This window comes from Lutra lutra, chromosome 8, assembly GCF_902655055.1.
Source record: "Lutra lutra chromosome 8, mLutLut1.2, whole genome shotgun sequence".
In the NCBI taxonomy this organism is placed as follows: Eukaryota; Metazoa; Chordata; class Mammalia; order Carnivora; family Mustelidae; genus Lutra; species Lutra lutra.
Genome location: NC_062285.1, coordinates 138,741,468 through 138,757,840, shown reverse-complemented (window position 1 = coordinate 138,757,840; position 16,373 = coordinate 138,741,468). Strand labels below are relative to the sequence as shown.

The 16,373-nt window shown below is 47.5% G+C and overlaps 1 protein-coding gene across 4 annotated transcripts in view; it reads left to right on the top strand.

Moving 5' to 3' along the window:
- PACSIN2 (protein kinase C and casein kinase substrate in neurons 2) overlaps positions 1-16,373 on the top strand; it is a 132,212-nt gene that overhangs the window by 43,615 nt on the left and 72,224 nt on the right. Inside the window, exon 1 of one of the 4 annotated variants that reach the window (XM_047739855.1) lies at positions 3,537-3,664. The exons of the other annotated variants lie outside the window; for them this stretch is intronic. The gene's annotated coding sequence lies outside the window, so the exon portion shown is untranslated. Of the gene's footprint in view, positions 1-3,536; positions 3,665-16,373 lie in introns of those variants that run through there. 4 annotated transcript variants of the gene reach the window in all.

Genomic DNA, 16,373 nt, shown 5'->3' with positions numbered 1-16,373 from the left:
AGTTCCGTGGCAGGCATGAGTGTGGTGGAGAGAGGATGTGCTTTGGAAGTTATCAGGTAGGCCTGAGTTCAGATCCCATTCTGGCATTATTTGCTGGGTGATATTGGGCAGGTTGCTTAATTTCTCTGTGGTGGTTTTCTTCTGTATAACGAGGATAGTCGTACCTATCTTACGTAGTCTTTTGAAAGAGCTCAGTAAAGACAGCCATTTTCAACCTATAAGAGAACAGAGGTATCCGAGAGAAGATGCAGCTAGTCCAGTGTCGCCCTCATGTCTGTTTCTGACGCTGGGCTAATGACTGCTGCTCATGGACTCAGCCATCAGCTGAGGACGGAGGACATGAAATCACTGGTAATCTTCGGCTAACTTGCTGGATTTTGTTTCAGAAATTTTTTCGGCCTTACTCTACATGGTTTGAGTAGGTTGATGGCAAGCTCTTGGAGAACCGAATCCTGTCCCTTCCTTCATGAAGCCTTCCCTGACCCTGCTTCCCCCTCTAGCTCACTGCTGCCTTCATAGTGTGCCCTCAGCCCTCAGGGCATGTTGGTTCATTATCAGCTCGTGCCATTTTTCTTTATTTATACATCTGCCCTGCCCATGCACTGAGCAGTCCAGGGCAGGGATGTTGGCTTTTTCAACCATGGGACCCCAAGGCCTTAAGCCCTGTGCCTGGCACTAATGTTTGTGGAATGAATGTCCAAAGGTTTCAAGTCTGGTGACGGAAACCAGATTGGAACTGGAAATACCAGTTTAGGCACCACGTGGGAGAGGTTAGCAGGTGGGTTTCCCTGGAGCAGTGTGTCTGTCCCTGTACCGCCTTAGGGGGTAGGACAGCTGCTCTCTAGCTAGGAACCTGCTGGTCGAGGTTGTGGGGCCCGGGAGAGAATGCCCCAGCCCTACTGGAAAGCCAGGCTCATGACTTCATCATCCCACCACTATCTGCATTCTTAATTCAGTTCACATCAGATTTTTATTACGTGGCAGCTCTGTCCAGGACCCACTTCTGATTTATTGAGGGAAGCCAACATGGAGAGGTAGTGTAATGGTTAACAGCTGGGTTCTGGAAGCGGACTGCCTGGGTTCGGCTCCTCGACGTGACAGCTTTGGGACACAGGGCAGGTAATACAGTCTCTGTACCTCAATTATCTGAGCTGGAAAGTGGAGGAGGTGACAGTCCCCTGATGGGATGGATTCTTTTCATGATTAACCCTAAAGTAAGTAGTATATGAGTGTTTACAAAGCAGCTGGTGTTTGTTGGATTACAATAAATAAACAAACAAACAAACAAACAAACAACTCACTCCACCTCGATATGGTTGACCTGTCTCATAACTGAGAGGCCTAAGTGGGGCTCTGGGGCAAAGGAGAGTTTTTGATCATGCTAGCTGATGAAAAGGGAAAGGAGATAAGTCAGCTTGGTTTGCCAGAACCCAGGTGTTTGTTCTTTCTTAGTGGAAGAAAATACCCCCACAAAAGGACTTTTGTGACCATATTCTTGTGCTGCTTAAATTTAGTTAAAATGCTTCGGAAGATAACTGCCAGGCCATTATTTTTAGAAAGCCTGTCTGTGAGTTGTGGTCAGGCACACTGAAGTAGTCTCTAGAAACATTATTCAGCCTTTTCCAGCTTTAGAGTCCCTGGATAAGATGACCTTTAGGGCCATTAAACCCCCAGTAAGCCCCAGGAGGAAGTAGCCGGCCTCCCTGCAGACCAGGGAGCGGGGCTGGCGCGGTGCTTCAGCCTTGCCTCTCTGTTGAGCACTGCAAGCGATTTAGTGAAGCTGCTCGTGGGGTACAGCGAAGTTTGCATGGTGTGGGCCCAACGGCTGTGTTTTTGTTGTTGTTTTTGGTTTTTTTTTTTTAGGTGGGGGAAATAGTATGATTTCCAAGTAGTATGAATTATTATATGTCAAATAATTGAGCCTTGTGTTGATATGATCCTTGCTTTATTGTTGTTTTTCCATCAAGGAATTTCTAAATACAGATTTTGGAAAGATATTTTCAACCTATTTTGTTTTGTGTCACAAGGTCAGACTAGGGGCCCACGTTGCAAGGGCGGGGGGTCTGGTTTGGCTCTGTTTGGGCTACCACCACTTAAATGTAGCATCCAGCTTGCCATAGGGATTGGGGGAGGGTGCACAGGTATCTTCTAGGAGGGTACTTTGGGAGAAATTGAGCCCTTGAAATGATTTTTGCATTTCTTGTGTTTTAACAGATTAGTTTCAGTACCTGCTCTTTCTTGTAGTGTTTGTATTTTTTTATATTGTTGCATATGTTTTGTAAAATACTTTTTATTGAGACAGAATAAATGTACATACATACAAGTGCACATACTGTAAGTGGGTGCAGCAATGAATTTTCACAAATGCAGCATACGAACAGCTCAGGAAACAGAGCCCTGCTCAGAAGTGCTCCTGAGGTCCCTTTCATGCCCGGTCCCTTTGCCATTCTGCCCTGGCTTCAAGCCCCACGGTGTCGTGGTGCCTTCTCTTCACCTTATCTTATATTATTATTATATATATATAATATTATACAATTATATAATATATATATATAATATTATATATATATAATATATATATATATATATATAATATTATTGTGTGTGTCCTCATGGGCGCATACATTTTTTTTTAAAGATTTTGTTTATTTATTTGCCAGACAGAGATCACAAGTAGGCAGAGAGGCAGGCAGGGAGAGAGAGGAGGAAGCAGACTCCCTGCTGAGCAGAGAGCGGGGCTCAGTCCCAGGACCCCGGGTTCATGATCTGAGCGGAAGGCAGAGGCCTTAACCCACTGAGCCACCCAGGCGCCCCCTGGGCGCATGCATTTTAAAATGGGTTAGGACATCTTTCCCTAAAGTTATAGTTATTCTTTGTTTCTTCTTCATTTTTAATTCTTTGTAAAACTCTAGGAAGAAAGGTGTTTTGGGGTTTGGTTTTTACTTTTACCTTGGTTTTTGGTTTTTACTTCTCGGGAATCACATGAGCACATACATATGAGTGTCTTCAGAGCTGTCTGTGCTGCGGAGAGAGAGCCTGGGTTCTCCAGCCCTGAGCCCGCCCCCTCTTCCTCTGCGTCCCCCACTGTTGAGCTGCTTTGCCTTGCTGTTGGAGTCCCAAAGAGAAGTTGAGTTTTCTGTGTAGGGACAATGTAAGATCATCCCGTGCAGGAAAGTCCCTGTCGCATTAACTCCTGTGATGCCAGGCATCTTAGCTCCGGAGCAGGTCTTTTTTTACTTCTGAGTGGAAGGATCAAATACAAGGAGAGATTCTAAGACGGTCATAGGCAGTATAAGTTAGTTTATATACAAGTTGATTTTGGAGGGGTATTATGACTTTTGTTCTCCGATCTCCTCTCTCCGACTTTCTCTCATATACTGAGATTCTGTTAGGCCATTTTCCAAAAAGAAAGCTCTTCTGTGATGGCCCTAGCTGGCCGGGAGCAGAGGTCTGAGAACCTGGTGCCTGGAGGGTGCCTGCAGCAGCGTCGGGGACTGGCCTTATCTCCCCACAAGGAGTCGGCAGCCAACAGGAAATGATGAAATGTGCTGGGAGAATTCGGCTGGGAGCTGGAGGTCAGACGTACCGGCAGGGTCGGAAGGAGGCAGGTACGGAAGCTGAACTGCAAAGTGAGGCAGTTGAAGCTGGCATTTGACAGAAAAACGTGAGTGTGCTATTTAAAGCCTATATTTCCTTGAAGGGAGACCTTTTTAAAAGCAGTTTTCATTGATTTTTTTTTCCTGCGTGCTTGATTTAACAGAAATCTCACCTTTTAAACACACTTAGTTTTAGAGCTTCTTGATGGAAATATTCAACGTTAACCGAACAGTGTGGAGGGTTTTATCCAAAATGCCTTGAGAAAATGTCAGAGTAAATGTTTGATTTCCTTGGTGAATCGACTTTGGCCTAAACAAATGAAAGATCTGCTCTATAATTTTTACTCTGGTTTTAGAACTTATGTGCATGCTTCATTCCTAAATAGAGGAAATGAATCAGAAGCTCTGGCCCAGCTACGTACTTGTTTCTTACTGGGGAGCTAAGTGAGTTACTTGAGTTAACTATTAGTAGAGGGTTGCTTTCTTTTCCTGCTGTCAGGCATTATGTCTTTTACATGCTGCCATTTCCTTTCTTAACAGCCAAAGCTAACCTGCAAACACGTAAATGGGACTCGGGAGAAACGGGGGACAAATTAGCTTCTCTGGGTGACACTAACTGCTGTTTCATGGCCGTCTGCTCCAGACTCCCAGAATTAGCATGCGGCTTGCTCCAAGGCCCCCCTGCCTTCCTCCTCCGCCAGCTCTTTCTCCTTCCTCTGCGGCTGGCCCTGGTGCCCTCTGCTCCATCTGACTGCTGTCACTAGGCACGGCGCTTTTATTTTTAGTAGATACCAAAATGTAAAAGTTTTATTGTTCCAACAACCGAGCAGCCTCACATGCGTATTTAATTGTTTCTTATCTGCAAGTCATATTCTGGAATTGAAAATTGTGCCTCCCCTTCCCTTCTTTTTGTTTATGCAGTGCTGTGCCTCTAATTAGAGGGATGCTGCTTTTTTAAAAATCCCAGTACTTGAGCGATCCATCGTGAAGTGAACATACTTTTTGGATTACCTATTGCCGTGAACATTAGAAAGGCAGCGTCAGGGTCTTCCTTCTGTTCTCCAGAAATGCCATGCTGGTACAGTCTGTGCCACATAGAGAAGCATATTTTCTTGCTAGGTCATTACCTTGTATGATTTGTGGATTTCTGACACTTTTAGGGTCATGTTTTCCTATTTTTTTTTAGAAATTCGCCGAACATGTGATCTTTCTCTCAGACCTTAATGAGGTCCGTAGGTTTTGCCCTCGCTGTTGTAATTCTGAGGATCTCCTCAAATTTTCTTCACACTGTTATCTTACTGAATTCTAGATGAACTTTAAATGCTGCGTTTGTGAAAACAACAGAGAAGTATTGTCACTTCATTCTGAAACACGTCTTGCAGGTCTGAGATTAATGCCAGTAGTAAAAATAAGCCCGCCCCCTTTCTTTTTATACATCATTAGTCCTCTGTTTTGCCCAGCCATGTAATTCTGCTGTTCATTTGGTGGCATAGTTGGAAAGATGGGAACACAATATTTAGAGTTGTAATGGCTCTTGCTGGTGGTATAGTCAGGCCCTTCTTCTTTGTTGTTTTTTTTTTTAACAAAGCATTTAAGACCTAGAGGTGACATACTGTCTTGACTTGGCCAAGGTCACATGGCTTATTGATAGCTGAGTGAATTTAGACTGGCTTCTGGGTCACCAGCCTTTCTTCTCTCAGCTTTCTTCACATATTATCTCACAATTAATAGGCCCAGAAGTCCCTGAGAGTTTATGCTGTTGGTGTCATGTGGGCCTTCCTCATTTCCATCTCTGTTCAGGGCGTCTCTCCAGGGCAGCTTCTCGTGGTGGCCTTCGAACCTTCTCTAAGGCCTTGAGAAAACTTCTTCCAGTATGCCAGCTAGATCCTAGATCCTAGATCCAGGTAAAGAGGAGAGAGAGAGAGAGGGAGTGTGTGTGTGTGTGTGTGTGTGTGTGTGTGTGTGTGTGTGAGAGAGAATATGAGGGGAAGTAATAGTGGAAAACATGGGCCATTAATTTGAGTGAATGGATGAGTTGCAGTGGTCCCCTTTCCATGGCGGTTGCTGCAGAAGGCACTATGCTCCTGTCTCACCAACTTGGTCTAAATATATTTGCATCTTTCAGTTCGACCTTGATGCCAGGAAACAGACTCAGTGCCTACTTCACATCTCCAGTGCTGGGAATCTGGCCTAAAGATTTTTCTCATTAGGCTCTGTCATTAGGGAATCATAAGAAATTAATCTTTATGTGGACCAATGAAGCATATTGTTCTATTTTTTGTTAACTTAAAGAATCTGACAGGAAGTATTCTGAATTTGAAATGTGTGCTACTGGCCATCACAGTAGTAAGGGATTTCAATTTTCTTTCCTTCTTTTTCTTTTTAGCATGAAGCCTGTGCTGAGTTTCGTCTCAGTCTTGTTTCTCATCAGAATTGCTCTGCAGTGGAGTCCTTAAGGGAGATCAGGGGAGAATGATTTTGCTTACTTGACAAGATGTTGTTGATGTAGCTAGCAGGCTAAAATGTCGAACTTCCCGAGTTGGAATTCGGTCTGTTTTCAGTATCGGTAGGGCTGGTGGAGCAGGATAAATGGAGTCCAGGGCAGCTTGGGGACGACAAAGTGACCTCTTTATGGTTCTTTTCCACCATGAACTGATGCACAAGGGAAAAAATAGCACAGGGCACAGCGCTGAATACCTCTTGACCCGGAAAGCAGAAATGTTTTGTTAATTCACCGCCCGTGAGTGTGTTCAGCGCAGGCGCCCTGCGGTCTGGCCCGTACCGTGCGGGAAGAGTATTACACAGTGAGACCCTGAGGACACGCAGACAAGCATCAGGGCCGCTATATTTGCATATTTAATGTTGAACTCCAAGACGTTATGGTTATTCTTAGGCGCATCTCATCGACTGCTTAAGGTTGAGGAGTGTGAGTTTGGGAAGGTAGACGTCATGACGATGAAAACTCACAACAGGGCGCATGTGGGCTGTGATCGCCCCGGCGCTGACTCTGCTCTCACCGATGGCCGTGCAGGCTCCTGGCGAGCTCTGTGCTGATTTCCAGCCGTGCACAGGCCACCACCTGGAGGCACGGTGCACCTGGACGATGGGTGGCCGGGTCGGGTGGCTTGCTCGTCTGTGTCCGCGCGTGCGTACAGTGAGTTTGCCCACCTGCAGAGTCTCTTGTCCACCGAGTGTACCTCAGGTCTTGGGCTTGGCCCCGGGGTCAGGATGAGGTTGAGTCCTTGTCGCGGGAGAGCTCCCAGGGCAGTGGGGTAGAGACTTCTAAACGCCAGTGCGACGAGTCTCCTTCTGGAGCTCTAGGGACCTTCTCCTGCTGTGAAGAATGGGGGAGGTTGGGGAAAGACGTCACGGTCCTGTGGTGGGTTTCAGAGAGGGGCCCGTCAGGCAGACGAGGTGGCGGAAACCATGTGTGCAGACGCAGGGAGATGGGAGAGAGTGTGCCCAACTCGGGGGTGCCCCGTGGCTGGACTGCAGCACCCACGCTGCCTCTGATTTATCGGGCCCAAGCCGGTTCCTCTCCACCCTAACCCAGTTCTTCCTTCCAAGCTGTTTCTCTTTGTGACATTACCCTGTAGCCTGACTCCCAAATGAGGAATTAAAAAATATATATATTTTATTTATTTATTTGACAGAGAGATCACAAGTAGGCAGAGAGGCAGGCAGAGAGAGAGGAGGAAGCAGGCTCCCTGCTGAGCAGCGAGCCCGATGTGGGGCTCGATCCCAGGACCCTGAGATCATAACCCTAGCTGAAGGCAGAGGCTTAACCTACTGAGCCACCCAGGTGCCCCCCAAATGAGGAATTTTGAATCTCTGGCCTCCTCTGCCCCGCATTCCTACCTAGCATAATCCTTCACGGTGTCCTCTGTTCGTCCTGAACGTCACTGCTCTGTCCCGTTGCTTAAGCCCTTCTCCTGCTTCCTGTCTAACCTCTACAGCTGTGTGGCCCAGTACAGCCGCGCTAAGCACATGTGGCTATTTATATCAACATGAATGAAAAGTCAGGGAGATTAAAAAGATAGTTCTTCAGGGGTGCTAGCTGCAGTTCAAGGGTTCTGTAGCTGGTGGCTGGTCTGTCGGACGGCTCAGGTCCAGACGCTCAGTGGTCTGTTCGCCACCCTCTGTCGGAGGAACTTTCCTTCCTGGACCGCGACCAGGTCCCTCCTCCTCCCGGAGGAGTCCACATCCCCAGTGTGGCCCTCCAGGGGCTTAGCCTGCTGGCCCCTGCTCGGCCTCGTGGTATTCAGCTCCTCCTTCTCCTCGGCCCCCACCGCCACGCTCTTGAATCTTTCCCCTAGTGCTTTCCCCTAGTGCCTACTGCACTTTCCCTCCGGAGTACCCTTCCCTGCCCGAGCGTCCCTGCGTGGACCTGGCACCGCCCGGCTCTCTCCCTGGCTCTCCTCAGGTTGGTCTTGCTTTCGTGGGTGCTCCAGGCACCCGTGATCACCCGGGGGTACCCGCCTCTGGGCTGCTTACCCTGCGGTGTCGTGGTTTGTCTTGCTCTGTGGCGGGCACCGTGGTTAGGCTGCGGGCGCAGATAGACTTAATTTCAAAACCAACCTTTTACTTGCCAGGTGGCTTTGGGCAAGATATTTAACTTCCTCGAGTTTCAGTTTCTTCTTCTGTGAAGTCAGTCTGCTGTTTTCCTCACGTGAAATGAAACCAAATGCACGGTAGCTGCCAGCCGTCGCTCCAGATGTCATTCTGGGAGCCTTCAGCCCTGCGGAGCCCGCGTCATCTACCAACAGTGATGGGCTTTTCTCTTCTCTTCTGATTGTTGTACCTTTACTGACTTTTCTTACTGCATTGGCTACTATCTCCAGTACAATTTGAATAGAAAAGGTGATAAGCAGCAGCCTTTTCTTGCTCCTGTGCTTTCTGTTTGCTGTAGTTCTGGGAAGTGTTTTGTTTTGTTTTGTTTCGGCTGAGTTCCATCATGCCCCCCACCTCCGTTGCATTTGTTCTCTCTCTCTCTCTCTTAGTCTAGAAATTAAATCCTCTGTCTAGCCCGTTAGTGGTTATCCCCTGCATGGTTTAACACATAACAAATCCAAAGTAATGTCTTTTCTCTCAGAAGGATTTAAAACATTTTAACTCTACACTCCTCCCAACTTATTCAGCATTTCCTTTCTGAATTTTAGAATCCTACAAATTAGATACTATGTTTCATATAGTCAGTGCTGTTTATCTATGTTAGTGTATTTATGTGTATATTTGCTTACTCTTTTCTTTTGTGCTTCAAGCTTTCCCTCTGAGATCATTTTTTTTTAAGATTTTATTTATTTATTTTTTAAAGATTTTATTTATTTATTTGACAGAGAGAAATCACAAGTAGGCAGAGAGGCAGGCAGAGAGAGAGAGAGGAGGAAGCAGGCTCCCTGCCGAGCAGAAAGCCCGATGTGGGGCTCGAACCCAGGACCTGGGATCATGACCTGAGCCGAAGGCAGCGGCTTAACCCACTGAGCCACCCAGGTGCCCCAAAGATTTTATTTATTTATTTGACAGACAGAGATCATAAGTAGGCAGAGAGGCAGGCAGAGAGAGAGAGGAAGAGAAGCAGGCCTCCTGCTGAGCAGAGGGTCCGATGCGGGGCTTGATCCCGGGACCCTGGGATCATGACCTGAGCCGAAAGTAGTGGCTTTAACCCACTGAGCCACCCAGGCGCCTCTGAGATCATTTCTTTATCTTTTTCTTTTTTCTTTCTTTCTTTCATTTTTTTTTTTTTTTTTTTTTTTTTTTGCCTGAAGTAGACGCTTTAGAATTTTCTTTTCTGTGGTGTCTTTTTTGGGAGGGTGGTGGTGGTGGTATCTATTTTGCCTGTTTGCAGATATGTAGTTCTTTTTTTTTTTTTTTAAGATTTTATTTATTTATCAGAGAGAGAGAGGGAGAGAGAGCGAGCACAGGCAGACAGAATGGCAGGCAGAGGCAGAGGGAGAAGCAGGCTCCCTGCAGAGCAAGGAGCCCGATGTGGGACTCGATCCCAGGACACTGGGATCATGACCTGAGCCGAAGGCAGCTGCTTAACCAACTGAGCCACCCAGGCGTCCCCAGATATCTAGTTCTTATTAAAAACTAGTTTTGCTGGGTATAGAATTCTGAGTTGGCAAATGTTGTTGCTCAGCGTGTAGAATATATCACCACAGTGTGTTCTGGCTTTCACTGTTGTTCTTAGCCCAGTTGTCATTCTTTTTTTTTTTTTTTTTTTTTTTTTAAAGATTTTATTTATTCATTTGAGAGAGAATGAGTGAGGGAGAGCTTGAGAGAGAAGAAGGTCAGAGGAAGAAGCAGACTCCCCAAAGAGCTGGGAGCCTGATGCGGGACTCGATCCCGGAAGTCCGGGATCATGACCTGAGCCGAAGGCAGTTGCCCAACCAACTGAGCCACCCAGGCGCCCAGCCCAGTTGTCATTCTTTGTGGTCTTTTCTCTCTGGTTGCCTCCACGATCTTTTCTGTGCTTTTGAGGTTCTACAGTTTTACTTTATCTTGGTGTGGCTCACTCTTTCTAAAATCTTGCTTGAGTTCATTGGGCTTCCTTAGTCTGTGGGTGAGTGTCTTTAGGCATGCTGAGAAATGGTCTTTAAAGATTGCTTCTTACCCATCCTTAATGTTACCTCCTTCTGGAAGCTTCTTAGATGTAAGTTAGGCTTCCCTGTTTTTCCCAAGTCTTTAATCAATCTTTTATATTTTCTTTCTTTGTCTCTCTCTGTTACATCAGAGAGAAAGAAGACTTATCTACTTATATTTCTTCTTTAAATTTGCCTTTTTGATGTCTTTAGATTCCCTTATGATCATTTAGAGTATAATAAAGTGAAACAATTATATTTATTCAGCTTTTAACATTTTTCAGTGGGAGACTTGTAAGATACCTGGTTTGTCTTGCTGCTGAGAACAGAAGTGTGTTCTGTCATAGTGCATGTTTGTGCCAGAGCCTAGCATGTTCCTTGACTCATTCGTTCCACACATGTTTATTTTGTTCCTATTGTGCATCAGTGCTGAGGATATGGGGTGAACTTGACACAGTTCTTGTTCTTCAGGGGCTTGTGTTCTTGTGGTTGGTGAGAGATGGTATATAAACACGTAATTTGGCACGGGAGACTGAGTGTTACTTTAAAAAAAAAAAAGCAGAGTTTAGGGGCTGATGTGTCGGAGGAATGGGGACGGGTTGGGCTTTTTAAAGAAGGTGATATGTGAGCGGCTGTGTGATGATGTGAAGCAGCAAAGCCAGCAGGCCCTGGGGAGGGTGGTGGTGGTGGTGTTCCTGGCAGAGGGGAAGCAGGCGTGAAGATAGGTCTGAGCCTGGTGTGTTTGGAGGCCCACGGGAAGGTCACGGCAGCTGGAGGAGCCAGGGATGGGGGTTGGAATGAGCTGGAACCTGGGGGCAGATCACATGGGACCTTGTGGGTCAGGGTGGGGAGTGTAGATTAGTGAGGAGCGTCTTCCAGCATGCTGAAAGACACAGCTGTTGGCAAGTTTTAAGTTTGGTGGCTTGACCCCAGGTAGCCGAAGCAGAGATGGTGTGAGGTGGCCGCACTCTAGCTCTGTTTCAAGGTGGAGCTGATGGATGTAGGGTGTGAGGGAAGGAGAGGCGTCAGGGGTGGCATGGGGGCATGTGCCCTAAGTGGCCATGTAGATGATGGAGCCCTTTACTGAAAGAGAAAGACTGGGTAGGAGCCTGTCTCAGGGATGGAGGAGCCAGAGCTGAGTTTTGGGCAGTGTGTCAGAGAGGCCCATCAGGTGCCAAGGAGTGGGCACTGAGCCCATGGTTGGGGCTGCGCTGGACTCTGCAGTGCAGAGGAGAGTTCTGTGCTGGGGAAGTCAAGTCAGGAGGCATCCGTGGGGGACTGGTGTTGAAAGTCACAGGAAGGAGAGATCACCTAGAAACTGGCATGCAGAGAAGAGGGAAGAGCCCAGAAGCCTGGACCCTGTGGCCTTTCCAGCGGTGAAGGTGCTCCCGGGTGCTTTGCAGGACAGGGCTGGAAGGTGTGTTGGCACTTGTACTGAGTGAACGTAAGTGATACACAGGCCAGTTATCAGTCACTTGAAGATAAGGGTCATGGGTTTTTACCAGAAATCTTGGGTTTCATGCTTATGGACATTACAGAGGTGCCTAGGGCCCTTTCCTTATTTCCTTTTGAATTTTCAAAAATTTGAATTTGAGAATTTTCTAAAGACCCAACCAGTATTCTTAGGGTGGGAAAATTAAGAAATACAGATACGCAAAAAGAAAACTCCCAAACTCACATAATCCACCATCCAGAGAGGGTGAGTAAATGTTAACATTTATTCAAGTATTTCCTCAGATGTTTCCTCCTCGGGAAGACCTTTGTTGACTACCATCCTGTCTATAGTAGACCCCAACACTCTGTCCCCCACTGGCTTTGTGTCCCAGCCCAGCCCTCAACACCGCCTTCTGCGACATTCTCTCCTGGTCTGTCTGCAAGTCCTCTGGTCCCCGGAGTGTCAGAAGCCCTCGGTACGGTTTGCTGAATGAAGCAGTTCACATTTTGGTTCATAGCCTACTGGACTATTTCTCTGTGTAACCACCCACTTTTAAACCTTTATTATTATTATTTTAAAAGATTTTATTTATTTATTTATTTGACAGAGAGAGAGAGAGAGAGAGACAGAGAGAGTGAGAGAGGGAATACAAGCAGGGGGAGTGGGAGAGGGAAAAGCAGGCTTCCTGCTAAGCAGGGAGCCTGATGCAGGGGTCAGTCCCAGGACCCTGGGACCATGACCTGAGCCAAAGACAGATGGCTTAAGACTGAGCCACCCCAGTGACCCTCTTAAACCTGTATTTTTAAATAACCTACAGTAGTCAGTGATTTAGACCTCAGGGGCTACAGCAGAGCCGCCTGTGCCCTTGTGGGCATTGGGTGCTGTCCTCGGTCTATGTCCAGCCTCTCTGAGCAGCTCCTGAGCCTGGGCCGTGGCTGGACACCTCATCCTCACTGCCACCTGGCCACAGGCCTCAGGTCTCCCCCTTCCTCTTGTAAACTGCAGTCCTGCTTGCCCCTCCTCCGTTGTCCTCCATCCTCTCTCCTTCCTGTCCCCTAATCAGGTGTGATCTTATCTTCTCTTTCTGGCTGTACTGTGAATTCCTGGGCTGTAGGGCTGAGTCTTATTAGGGACGTATTTGCTCCCTTCCCCCAGCTCTTAGCTAGGTTTCTGGCATTCAGAAAGTCAATGTTTTAAAAAGAAAAAAAAAAAAAAAAGTGGGAAATAAAAAATAAATTTTAAAAAAGTCAATGTTTTTAGAAGATTGGAATAAATATACATAAAATTATAAAAATATTTTGATTTAATATAATTTTACTGAGTTTATCAGAATACATTATATATTTTATTAAAAATGCTTAAACATTTGGAACACAGTCTATTTCTTGAGCTAGCCAAACTGAGAAATGTTTTATTAAGGATAGGGCCTTGAAAGTCCTTTTGGAAACTCCCTTTGTCGTCATCTGTGCCAGCTCCAAAGTGTATAATCAGTTGTTCCTTATAATCCTGGGGCAGCAGCCCTTTCTGCCCAGGGGTCCTGACCCCATGCTTTAATGAAACCACATTTTAGGATTTAAAAAAAAAAAAAAAAGGAGAGGCTCTTTCTGCGTCTGTGTGAGAGAGAGAGAGAATGCGTGTGTGCATGGACACATGCTTGGGCATATAGGGTGTGTGCATTTGTGCATGTGTGAGGTATCTGTGCACGTGTGTGTGTGTGCATGTGAGCATGTATGTGTGCTTGGTAATATAAATTGAAGTTAAGATAGTAACCAAGGCATTTTCTTTAGAGCTTCTCAGATAATGCTTATTATATATGGTAATTAGGTATTTTATCATAAATGGAAATTCTTCTTTGTAATATGGTAACTGGAAATGTTTATTAGGTAGCATCAGGAAAAAAGATATGTAAGAGGCTTGGTTATTGTTTTGTGTTCTTGGCGGTTTCTGTGTGTGAGTTCTGCTTTACTCCAGTGACATCTGCCCTGTGGGCCAGAGAGACAGCAGGAGCTGGACTAGAGACGGCCAGGTAGAGTTGAACGCTTCCGGCACGCCTAGTGAATGCAGGCACTCACATCTAATGTGTCGTTTATTTTCATTTTACTTTATTTTATTTTTAAGTAGGCTGCCACCCAGCGTGGAGCCCAGCACAGGGCTTGAACTCATGACCCCGAGGTCAAGACCTGAGCTGAGATCAAGAGTCGGACGCTTAACCTACTGAACCGCCCAGGCACCCCAGTATGTCATTTAAGTGTCTCATAACGTCCCATGAAATAGGTTGGCCATGTTTGTCGCCATTTTACACATAAGAAGACTGAGGTTTAGGAGGTAAAATTTGCACCTGTCATAGCTAGTACAAACCTGCTCTATCTCCCTGTTTAGAGGGAACTTTAGTTACTAATTCTGTGTTTGGTTGTAGCTCAGTAGTTCTAGATTGTTCCTTGATAAGTGGGTTCCCTATTCATTTTTCCAAATTACTGGGGTGACCTTCATGTTATATGAACTTCTTAAGAAATAAAATCACTGTCAAGTTAAAACTCCGTTGTCTGTTGTCACACCAGGTCCACACTGGCCCCGTAGCTTTCTCCGGATCCGAAGGCTTTGGCTTGTGCTTGTACATTTGAATGAAACGGAAGACTGTCCTGAGAAAGTGGCACCATAGTTGAGTGCGTAGTACTTAAAAATAAAATCCTTTTGTGGTTTGCATGACTTTTTTTTTTTTTTTTTAAACTTCAAAGGCACTAGTCACAGCGCTGCTTGAGAAGTATTTGAGTAGTTTACTTCCTGACTGACGGCGCTGATGAGCGTGATGTCTCATCGGGGGTTTCCCGCCCGTGCTCGCATCAGGACGAGCTGCTTTTTGTTGCGAGGGGAGCAGCGGCTCAGAGCGGACGTCACCCTTCCTGCTATGTAATGAGTGACACAGGCAGGCGACCTGGGTGGCGTGCCCTTCGGCACCCCACCGTTCTTTGGCAGTTATCTCTCCCTCCTTGAAAGCCACAGCCGCTCTGGGGCTTGGCCTCAGAGCCTGGGTGCCCCTGGGCTGCAGTTTGTGGCCCTTCTCTTTGCCACTCAGTGTCCTCCACCTGGAATGCCCTTCCCGACCTCCCTGGCTGCTGAGTCCCCACTAAACGTTAGCCCCGTGCACCCTGTCCACACCCTCCTGTGTTGTCCCACTGCACTTTGTGCAGAATTCTCTTCTGGTGCTTGGCCCTGGGATGGGGACTAAGTGTCCGTCACGCTTGTGAGAAGGCACATGACTCTGTGGTCGTGTCTGAAGGCTTTGCGACTGGCCCCTAGTCCCCCTCACTCCGGCAGCTCGCTGTCATCGAAGGCCCCCGTGCTGGCTCTGTGCCAGGTCTCAGACAAAGGCCATTTGATCCTCACAACCTCGAAGGCAGATTGGATTCCGTGTCACAGAGAAACAGTATCAATCACAGACCTCTTCAGCATTTCGCCAGCAGTGACTGGGCCATTCCGGGGTCCTGCCAGTGTGTCTCGTGAAGAATCCTAGACGCAGACTTCCGAGGCCTTCTAGATGGATGCGTCTGGGTATGCTGCGTGCTTCCCTCCTGCTGTCCTCGGTGTGCGGGTGGGCTGCGGCCCCTCCGGAGGGCAGGGCGGGCGGTGTGCTAAGTCTGACCCAGAGGGCGGGGGGACCGAGTGCTGCCACTCTGCACAGGAAAAGAGGCAGCGGGGAACTGGCCACAGAGGCCCTTTGTGTGACAGGAAGTCCTTGCAGAAGGGGCTGCTCAAAGGGGAGGGGTTAAAAGAAGTTGAAGTGCTTGACCTGAGGCCACTGACTCATGCGTGTTGTTAATAATGCCCTTTGTTGAATCTTGGGAACCTGCTCTGGCAGACCTCCGCGGCGCTCCCAGCGGTCGGTGTCCCTCTCCCTCTCTTTCCCTGTCGTGTCTGTCCTTGGCGAACGCCCCCATTTTCTTGCCTGGACAAAAGACAGCCTCCTGACCCGTTCTGTATTTTTTCCTTCTGCTTTTGCCAGAAGATGCTTTCTGGCTGATCTGGGCCTACGTGACTTTCTTTTTTAGTGTTTAAGTACCTCTCTTGAGTTTCAAAACTTGCAGCTCAAGGAAGAAGTATCCCACTGGGCAAGTGCTACTGATCAAGCGACGGAATTTTCGGGAGAGTGTTTGATGTAGGCCGTCAAGGATCGGCCCGGGGAGAGTGGGGCTGCGCTTTCAGAAAATCTCGGGGGTAAAGAGTAGTGAAGGTGCCTCAGCCAACAGCCCAGCTCTCTGGAGCTTCATCGCAAGCATCTCTTGTGTCTGTGGCCCTCTGTCCTTGTCAGGTGCGGCAGGGACCCCCTGAAGTGAGGGGGGAGGTGGTGGCGGTGAGGAGCCGCTGTGTCCTCCTGAGCTCCCCAGCCGACACTGGCGCCGTGTGAGAGGAGCTGCAGGCTTCTGGGAGGGTGTGTGTCTGCACATGCGTGTGCATGTGTGCATGTGTGTGTCAAGGCACTCCTGCTAGTGTCAGGGCATTCTAAGATTATGTTGTAGTAACACCACTTCCGTTGAGGTCAGGCGGTTTTACATGGTGTGGCATAGCTGGGTTCTTTGCTGGGTTGACATGGGGGCAAATCGTGAGCTTGTTCTCTAGTTCCCTAAAGTGAGTCTCTCTGGAACGTGACTGCCTGGGCAGCTGGTCCGGAATGCTTACCTTCGTGAGGAGGAAGCCACGTGTGTTGAATGTGTTTAGTCCTCTGTAATAGGTACTTTCTTGAGATTGTGGTGACCATAGGTCATA